Source organism: Macrotis lagotis, chromosome 5 (genome assembly GCF_037893015.1).
Source record: "Macrotis lagotis isolate mMagLag1 chromosome 5, bilby.v1.9.chrom.fasta, whole genome shotgun sequence".
Classification (NCBI taxonomy): Eukaryota; Metazoa; Chordata; class Mammalia; order Peramelemorphia; family Peramelidae; genus Macrotis; species Macrotis lagotis.
Genome location: NC_133662.1, coordinates 173015172 through 173024685, shown reverse-complemented (window position 1 = coordinate 173024685; position 9514 = coordinate 173015172). Strand labels below are relative to the sequence as shown.

The 9514-nt window shown below is 35.6% G+C and overlaps 1 pseudogene; it reads right to left on the bottom strand.

Annotated features, from left to right (window-relative positions):
* Positions 1-358: 358 nt before the first annotated feature.
* LOC141489971 (large ribosomal subunit protein eL21-like) lies at positions 359-853 on the bottom strand (annotated as a pseudogene).
* Between the last annotated feature and the right edge of the window lie 8661 nt (positions 854-9514).

The window sequence follows — 9514 nt, the reverse complement described above, 5'->3', positions numbered from 1 at the left end:
TGAGTATTATAGTCTGGAAATAAAAACAAGAACAAAACAATTGGAACTCAATGTTGTAAAATTATAATATAAAATTATATTATTTTCCTTCAGCCTTCCTAGGATGTATTGTTAGATGAATTCTTTTTTAAAAAAATTTCTGCAGATATTACTGAGTTTTTTTTGGTGTTCTATCACAATGTCATGATGCAGTTATTGTGATTGGTTAGACCTTAATTTTTTTTAAATTCAAGATTTTTAAAAAAATTTTTAAATTTAATTTAATTTATATATATATAATATAATAATTTTAATTTAATTTAATTTAATTTAAATTTTTTAAATTCAATTTTTAAATTCAAGAAATCTTTTATTGGTTATTTTTTAAGTCATTTATGCCATGAATTCATAGGGGATTGGTTCCAACAGCTCAGGTTCCTTGCCATTGGTTCTCATAAAGTGTGCCTTTCTGGGTGGAGCAGGCTGACGTTTTAGTTGAACCCAAGTGCCTTTTTCTTTGGCTTCTTTCTTCTTCTGATCATTTTCCTTTACGCTTCAGGAAGCTATCTCTGCTCTTAGAATGCTTAATATGCTCAATAAGCACATTAATTCTCTTGGCTAGAATCTTGCCCTTAACCTGTTTGTTTACAACAATTCCTACAGCATGTTGTGTAACATTATAGACTCGTCCAGTCTTGCCATGGTAACATTTGTGGGGTATTCCTTGCTGAACTGTGCCCATACTCTTGATATCTACAATATCACCTTTCTTGTATATGCGCATATATGTAGCCAGAGGGACGACACCATGTTTTTGAAAGGGCCTAGAAAACATGTATCGAGTCCCTCTCCTTTCTCCTTTTGTGTTTGTCATTTTGGCAACTCACTGGAATATGGCGGAGCCGGCAGAAAGGCTAGACCTTAATATTTAGAGATAGATTTGATTTGAATTTTAAAAAATGACCAACCTTGCTTTCAAATGGCAGACATATCACAACAAATGCCTTTATAATGGAAGCTTTTCATCTGGGGCTTACAGATCCCCCAGGGTCTATGAATTTGGTTTAAAATTTTTTTAATAACTGTATTTCATTATAATTGACATTCTTTTTATCCTATGAATTTTATTTTATCCACTTAACAACATATTCTGAGAAGGGTTCCATAGTTTCAAGATATAGCCACAAGAGATCATAACACATAAAAGGTTAAGAACCCCTTTTCTTTAATACATCCTTCTGTGATGTACATTCTTAAAAACAGTTAACAAAGCCACCTAGCATATTGATTATCATCAATAGGCATATAATTTTCTTCTTTGCTTTTGTTAATACAAAGGAATGATGTATATTTAAATCCTAATGATTTATTATCAACATTGTAATCTGTATTTGACTTGAGTGTTGTTGCCTTTTGGTACTGTCCTCACTTACATTGTTATAATCATTGTGTATTATGATATTCTTTTGACTCTGTTTTATTTATTCTATATCACTTTTCATGTCTTCTGATATTTCTCCTAATCATTTATATTTGAATTTATCCTAATCCTTTATATTTGCATATTCCTTATGGTAAAATAATATTTCATTACTTGCAATAAACCAGTTTATTCAGACATTCCCTACACAGTTTGCTTACCACTTTTTTCTGTTTTAGATTGTGCAGACACGTTTGTACATGTGAGTCCATTTAATAAAATTTATTTAAATCTTTTGCCTTTATATTACCTACATTTCTCATTTTGTCAGAAAATACAGCAAAGAACAGTTGAACAAAAGAAAACAGTATACTGAAAAAGACTGCTATTACATATAATCTACCACATCCCTGGTACCTCATGTCAGCAAAGAAGTTGAGGAAGATGCCTTCTCATGCCTCTTTGGTCAGTCTTGGTCATTATAATTTTTCAGCATTGAATTTCAGTTGTTTTGCTCTTGTTTTTATGTCCATTTCCAGAGTCATTGTATATATTGCTTTTCTGTTATGCTTACTTCATTTTGTATCAGTTCATGTAAGTCTTACTATGTTTCTCTATATTAATTATATTCAGATCTCCTTATAGCACAGTGATATTCATTTTTGTGACATAATTTGTTTAAATATGCCTCAATGTGAAGAAACTTTCTTTTCAATTTTGTGCTAAAATAAAAAGTGTTACTTTAAAGATTTTTGGTTCATGTGAATTTCTTGCTATCTTTGGTCTTGCAGTATAAACCAGTATTGAATAGGATTATGATGTTTCAGTAATTTAATGCCTTTCCTTGTATAGCTATGAATTATCTTTTATAGTAGGACAAATTCATAACTCCATCAAGATTGACTTAAGGTCTCTTTGTTGTTCTTCAGTTGTTTTCAGTCATATACAACTCTTTGTGACCCCCATCTAGAGTTTTCTTAGCAATGATACGGGAATAGTTTGCCACTTTTTTACTCCAGCTTGTTTTATAGATGAGGACACTGGCAAACAGGATTAAATAACTTGACTGGGGACAAACAGCTAGTAAATATCTGAGGGCAGATTTGAACTCAAGGTGAATCTTCCTGACTCAGGGCCTGGAACTATATCCACTGTGTTATATAGGTCCCTGCCTCTCTATAGTTCCTTCAATATTGAATTTTTCCAACTTTTACCACCATTACCAGTTTGATAAGTATAAGGTAATAATTTAAAATTGTTTCAATTTATTTTTCTCATATTAGGGTTTTGGAACTTTTTTCAGATATTGTTGATAGTTTAGAATTCTACTTTTGAAAACAATTTGTTCATAACTTGAGCACATTTATTAAGGAATCTTACAGAATTTCTTCAATTATCAAAAGGTTTAAGATGTCAGACTTTTATCAGAGAAATTGTTTTTTGGGGGGGTTTTGCAAGGCAATTGGGGTTAAGTGGCTTGCCCAAGGCCACACAGCTAGGTAATTATTAAGTATCTGAGACCGGATTTGAACCCAGGTACTCCTGACTCCAGGGCCAGTGCTTTATCAGAGAAATTTAAGGAACATTTTTGTACATTTTATACAATCTTGTTATTCTAGTGGCACATAGGTAATTATTTAGTGTCTGAGGCTGTATTTGAACTCAGGTCCTCCTGACTCCAGGGTTCTATCCACTGCCCTTCCTCAAACTTTTTAAAGCTATTTTTATTTGAAATTCTTTTATCTACTTTTGGAATCCAGATATGGAACAAAGAATATGCTCCTCTTAATCTCTTCTTAGTCCATTACCATCTAGTTTTCAACCTTATCAATTCACTGAAACTACTCTCTTTAAGTTACTAATGATCTCTTAGTTGCTAAATTCAGTGATCTTTCCTCAATCCTCATTTCCACTGACATCTCTCTGTGACTTTTGACATTGTTGATCACTCTTTTCATTTTGATAGTCTCTTCTCTCTAGCTTTTCAGGATATTACTCTTTCTTGGTTTTCCTTCTATCTATCTGACCAAAAGAGGACGAGATTATAATTCTGGGTGCCTTTAATGCTAGAATAGGCTCAAACTACCAGACATGGAAGGGAATCTTTGGGAAGAATGAACTTAGAGCAAAAGCAATGGTCACCTACTACTGAAGACTTGTACATCTTATGACCTTCTCATCACAAACACCGTCTTCCATTTACCTAATCACTAATCACGATAAAACTTCCTGGATGTACCCTTGTAACAATTATTGGCATCATTTAGACTGTGACTGTAAGGAGAAAAGACAGACAGGATGTGAGAATGACAAAGGCAATGTGTGGTGCAGAGTGCTGGATTGATCACAGACACATCCTCCCCAAGCTAAATATTTATATTCAACTTAAGTGGCAATGACAAAGCAAAATGACTAGCAGAAGAATTAATGTCAAGAGATTAGGGTTTCTCTTTGAGCAGGAACAGTTTGTTGCTAACTTACAGGGGAAAACTGAGCCAACACACAGTTGACAACAGTGGAGCAGAAAAAGTGGTTAACTTTCAGAGATTTGGTATACAGCACTGCATTTGCTCATCTGGGTCAGTACACTTGCAAACTTCAAGACCGGTTTGATGAAAATAATAGGAAAGTATAGAAGCTGTTAAATGAAAAATGAGAACTCCACAAGGTTTACCAGAAGAATAGTTCATCCATTTCTGAGAAGGCAGTATTTAATTCCATCAAAAATATAGTTCAAGTGAAGCTTAGAGATGCAGGATTCTTGGCTCAGTAAGAAGCCAGATGAAATTCAGTTTTATGCAGATAGAAACAATATAAAAGTGCTTTTATGATGCCCTGAAGGCTAACTGTGGGTCAAAGACCTATGGTGCATCTCAACTACTCAGTGCTGATGGTATCACATTGAGGGTAGGGACATGATCCTAGAGACATAGGCTGCAATTTCTATAGTATTCTTTTTTTTAAGGTTTTTTGCAAGGCAAATGGGGTTAAATGGCTTGCCCAAGTCCACACAGCTAGGTAATTATTAAGTATCTGAGACCAGATTTGAACCCAGGTACTCCTGACTCCAAGGCCGGTGCTTTATCCACTACACCACCTAGCCGCCCCTCCATAGTATTCTTCACAGACCATCTTAAATCAATGTAGAAACCATTGACCGTTTACCTCCAGTTGAAGTCAATTAATCCCTAACTGAAGTTCCAACTGAAGAAGAGGTTTTGAATGCCTTTAGATCCTTTTAGGTGGCAAAGCACCAGGTGCTTTTTCTACTCCAGCTTAGATCTATAAGATGGTGGGTCCATGCTCATCCAAACATTGACTGAAAATTTTCAGGTTATATGTCATGAAGAAGTTATCCCCCAAGAATTCAAGGATACCTCCATTGTCCATCTTTATAAAGGTAAAGGGAGTAAATTATCTCCTGACAATCATGTTTCTCTTCTAGTCATTGCTGGTAAGATTCTTTCCAGAGTCCCCTTTTCTAAATACGATGCTCTCAAGATTTCCCAGTCACTAATGGAGTGGAACAAAGAAATTCCCATGTTTTTTAGCAGGCTGTTTTAAATCATATTATCAAATGCCTTCACTGAGGCTAAACTCGTTTTAAGGTCAGCTACCACACTGATGGTAAATTCTTTAACTTCAAAAGACTACATGCCAAGACCAAAGTAGAGGGAGAGTTGGTGTATAATCTGTTTGCAGATGATTGTGCATCAATGCAGCTTCTGAAGCTGAGATGCAACAAAATATGGATCAATTCTCTACTGCTTGTGCTAATTTTGACCTAACAAGAAAACACAGGTGCTCTATCAGCCAGCACCACACCATATGTGGAACCATTAAATGGAGAAATTTTGAGTACTGTGGACTAGTTCACTTACCTTGTCAGTCCCTTTCCAGGGAGATACACAATGATTATGAGGTTGACACATGCATTGCCAGAGCTGGCTCAGTATTTGGGAGGAAAGAAAGTGTGGGAGATAAGAGTTATTAGACTAACTAAAAAACTGAAGGTCTACAGAGCCATTGTGCTGACCTCATTGCTATATGCCTGTGAAACCTGGACAGTCTACCAGTGCCATGCAGGGAAACTGAATCACTTCCATTTAAATTGCATTTTAGAGTGCAACTACAAAGGACTGGGCATGTTGTTAGAATGCTAGAGCTATGCTTGCCAAAAAGACTATTTTTATGGAGAACTCACACAGTGCAAGAGCTCACAAGGGGGTCGGAAGAAGCAATATCAGAATACTCTGAAGGTCTCTCTTAAGAACTTTAGAATTAATTGTTCAGCATGGGAGACAATGGCACAGGACCACCCAGCATGGTGTGCCCTCATCGCACTGTGGGTGCTGTGCTCTATGAGTAAGGCAGAAACATGACTCAAAGGAAATGTGACACATGTAACTTTAGAGTAAGCACCCCAGGTGTTCACATGACTATTTATGCCTAACCTGTGGTAGAGCATTCTGAGCTTATATTGGTCAGTTGGGCATGCTGTAATTTGTCTCAAATATAGTGATGTTATTTTGGTCTTCTTTGATAACAAAGGACAAGAAGGAACCAACCTATCTGACCGCACCTTTGCCTCCTTTGCTGAATCCTCTTCTAGAGGGATCTCTTAGGGTTCTAAACTGGACCCTCTTCTGTTCTTCTACACTATTTCACTTGGTGATCTCATCAGCTCCCATGGATTTAATTACCATCTTATGCTGATAATTCTCAAATCTATGTATCCTGCTGCCAAGTCTCTGCTCACCTTCAATCTTGCATCTCCAAAGGCCATTTCAGACCTTTCAGATTGAATTTCAAATAGGCATCTTAAATTCAGTATATTCCAATCAGGATTCATTACCTTTCCCTTTAAATCATCACCACCTCCTACCTTTCTGGTTACTTTAGAGGGCAATACCATACTCTCACTCCTTCAGGCTTAAAACCTAGGAGTCATCCTGGATTCCTCACTATATTTAACACCTCTTCACCTCTGTATCCAATCTATTATCAAAGCTTGTTTATTTAAACATCTTTCTCTTCTGATCCCACTACTACCCTAGTCTTAGCCCTCATCATCTCAGTCCCAGATTATTGCAATAGCCTGTGGGAGGGTCTGCTGGTCTCAAATCTCTTCCCCCTCCAATCCACCTTCCATTTATCCTCTAAAGTGATTTTTCTAAAAGTATGGGTCTTATCATGTCACTTCTCTCTCAGTAAATTCCAGGGACTCCTTATAGCCTTCAGGGTCAAATACAAAATGCAAATACAAAGCCCTTTATAAGTTAGTCCCTTACTATCTTTCCAGTCTTCTTTTAATTTACTTCAAAAAATCTACCTTTTAATTGGTCTTGGTGTTTTATTAAAAAGATATTCCATCTCTCAGCTCTGGGCTTTTTCTCTGGCTGGCCTTAGTGCTGGAATGCTTTCTCTTCTTTGCTTTGTCTACTGACTTCCCTGGCTTCCTTTAGGCTCCTACTAGTTGGACCTTTCTTCAATCTGTTAATTCTAGTGCCTTCTCCGTTATTTTCTATTTATCCTGTATATGACTTGCTTTGTATCTATGTTGCCTCCTGGTAAGATTGTACATTCCTTGTTGCCAGGGATTGTCTTTTGTATCCATGGTACATGATACATTGTAGCATTTAATAAATGTTTGTTGATTGATTGACTTACTTAAAAATAAATGCATCATAACATTAAGCTTATTTTGCTTGATAAATTCTGATCTCATTTTCTACCTTCAACTATAGCTCTGTCCTCCTATCTCCTTCTCAGATCACTCTTAGGTCCCTGATTTTACATTTCCTAATAGTCTTTTTAATTATTCTTTTGTCAAAGGAAACATAATTAAATAACACGTTTTTTCTTTAATATAGAATGTCTTGGTACTTGATAACAATATTTCTTTTTTGGGGGGGGTTTGCAAGGCAAATGGGGTTAAGTGTCTTGCCCAAGGCCACACAGCTAGGTAATTATTAAGTGTCTGAGATTGGATTTGAGCTCAGGTACTCCTGACTCCAAGGCCGGTGCTTTATCCACTGTGCCACCTAGCTGCCCTGATAACAATATTTTCTAACCAAAGTGAATGTGGTTCTTCTGTCTGCTGATAACTTGTCGATTTTGTTATGAATTTTTACACTTGTTTCCAATATTTATGGACATTTGTTGATATAATTTCTTTAAATATAACCTTCAGGTCCTTTATTTAATAATTTTTTTCCCCATGAGTCTAATAATTCATATATTGTAAAACTGAACCTTATCTTTAAGATCAGGTTTTTGGGTATATAGTGACATCAAGTATTCTTCCAGTTATTGTATTTTGGCTCTACTTTTAATATTTTTTCTTTGAACATTGCATTATCTCTGCCATTTTTCAATTATTTGCTCTCCAAAAATTTTGGAAATTTGTACTCTAAGCAGAATTAGTCTAATTCTAATAATTCTAATTTCCAACTTCCTTTCTTTTTTTTTTGTTTTATTTTTTAGGTTTTTGCAAGGCAATGGGGCTAAGTGGCTTGTCCAAGGCTACACAGCTAGGTAATTATTAAGTGTCTGAGGCCAGATTTGAACTCAGGTACTCCTGACTCCAGGGCTGGTGCTCTATCCACTGCATCACCTAGCTGCCCTGCCAACTTTATTTCTTAAATGTTATTGAATGTCTAAAACATTCCGAAAATTCTACCAGTTGTTCCATTCTCTTGTTATTATATTATTTTTGTTTATTTTTATTATATTTGGTACATTTAATACTATTTTGATGTGAATGAAATATGAATACTTCCATAAACTCCTTAATTCTATACCTCACCTCACACCTACACCTACCTCAAACATCCTGTCCTTTCTCCCTCCCAGGAAAAAAAAAAATAGTTTTCTTTGTTAAGACTAACTCTACTATTTGTACTTTTCATTCTATATCCTCCCATCTCTTTTGTGATAGCTTGTTCTTTTACAATTCCCCCACTTGCATAATTAATTTTTATTGGCTTCACTGCCTCAGTCTTAAAACATAAAGCTCTACCTATTCTCACAAGAGTGGGACATTGACCCCACTCCTCCTCAAGGTATTATTCTTTCTCATTCTTCCCTTTTACTGTTAAAATTCTGTGAAGAATAGACTATGATTATTACCTACCTTTTCTTGACACCCATTTATTCTGTAAGCCCTTGCAATTTGATTTCTCTTCCGGTCAATGGACTCAGACAACTCTCTCCTTATTACTATCAACAATCTAGTAGCTTTCCCTTTTAAAGTCCAAATGTTTTTGACTTCTCTGTACTTCTTAAATTGTTAAGTAATCACTTCATATCTTTGTCCTCCTCAATGATTCCTTTTCTTTTTGCTATTCCTAATATATGGGTTCCCCCACATTTTTGTTTTTGGATTTCTTTTCTTCTCTCTCTACAGCCTCTCCTTTAATGAGATGATTATAATTTCATTTTCTTTAGCATCTTGACAAAGACGACTCAAACAGCTTAATTTTTGAGTCCTATTCTATTGTCAATGTTTTATGTCCTATATTTTCAAGTCATTCCTAGATATCTACATTGTGATATACTGCTGGTATCATAAAGAGAATATCCCAAACTGAATTAATCATTTTTATCTCCATGTCTTCTTTTGCTAACTTTCATCTTTCTAGTTACTCAGGATTGAAACCTTTTACTCTCTTTTAGAAGTCTCTCTCTTCTCAGCCTTCTGTGTTCATTCAGTTCCAAAAAATATTGTATTAGTTGGAACTAAAAGCTTTAGGAGCTCTGGTTAAGCAGGTAGCAGGAAAGAATCGAAAGGGGTCTCATTGCTCTATCCCATATACTCTGACAATGATCTAAAAATGGCACAAGATTTAAAACTTATGAAGAAATCTAAAGAGAAACATCAGAATGTATCTTTATCCAGAACAACACAACCCAAAATAGATAGCAAGAACTGGAAAATTGGACCTTCTGGCAAAGTCAGCATATGCTCAGGTGAATAGGTCAAAAGATTAAGGCAGTGATCCAATTTAAGATATTCCAGTAGGAAGGGGAGGTAGAAGGATTTGACAGTGTTCCAAATAGGGAAATTTCAGGGTAGAACTCCTTAACAATACTCTTGCCAGGGACTGTCACCCT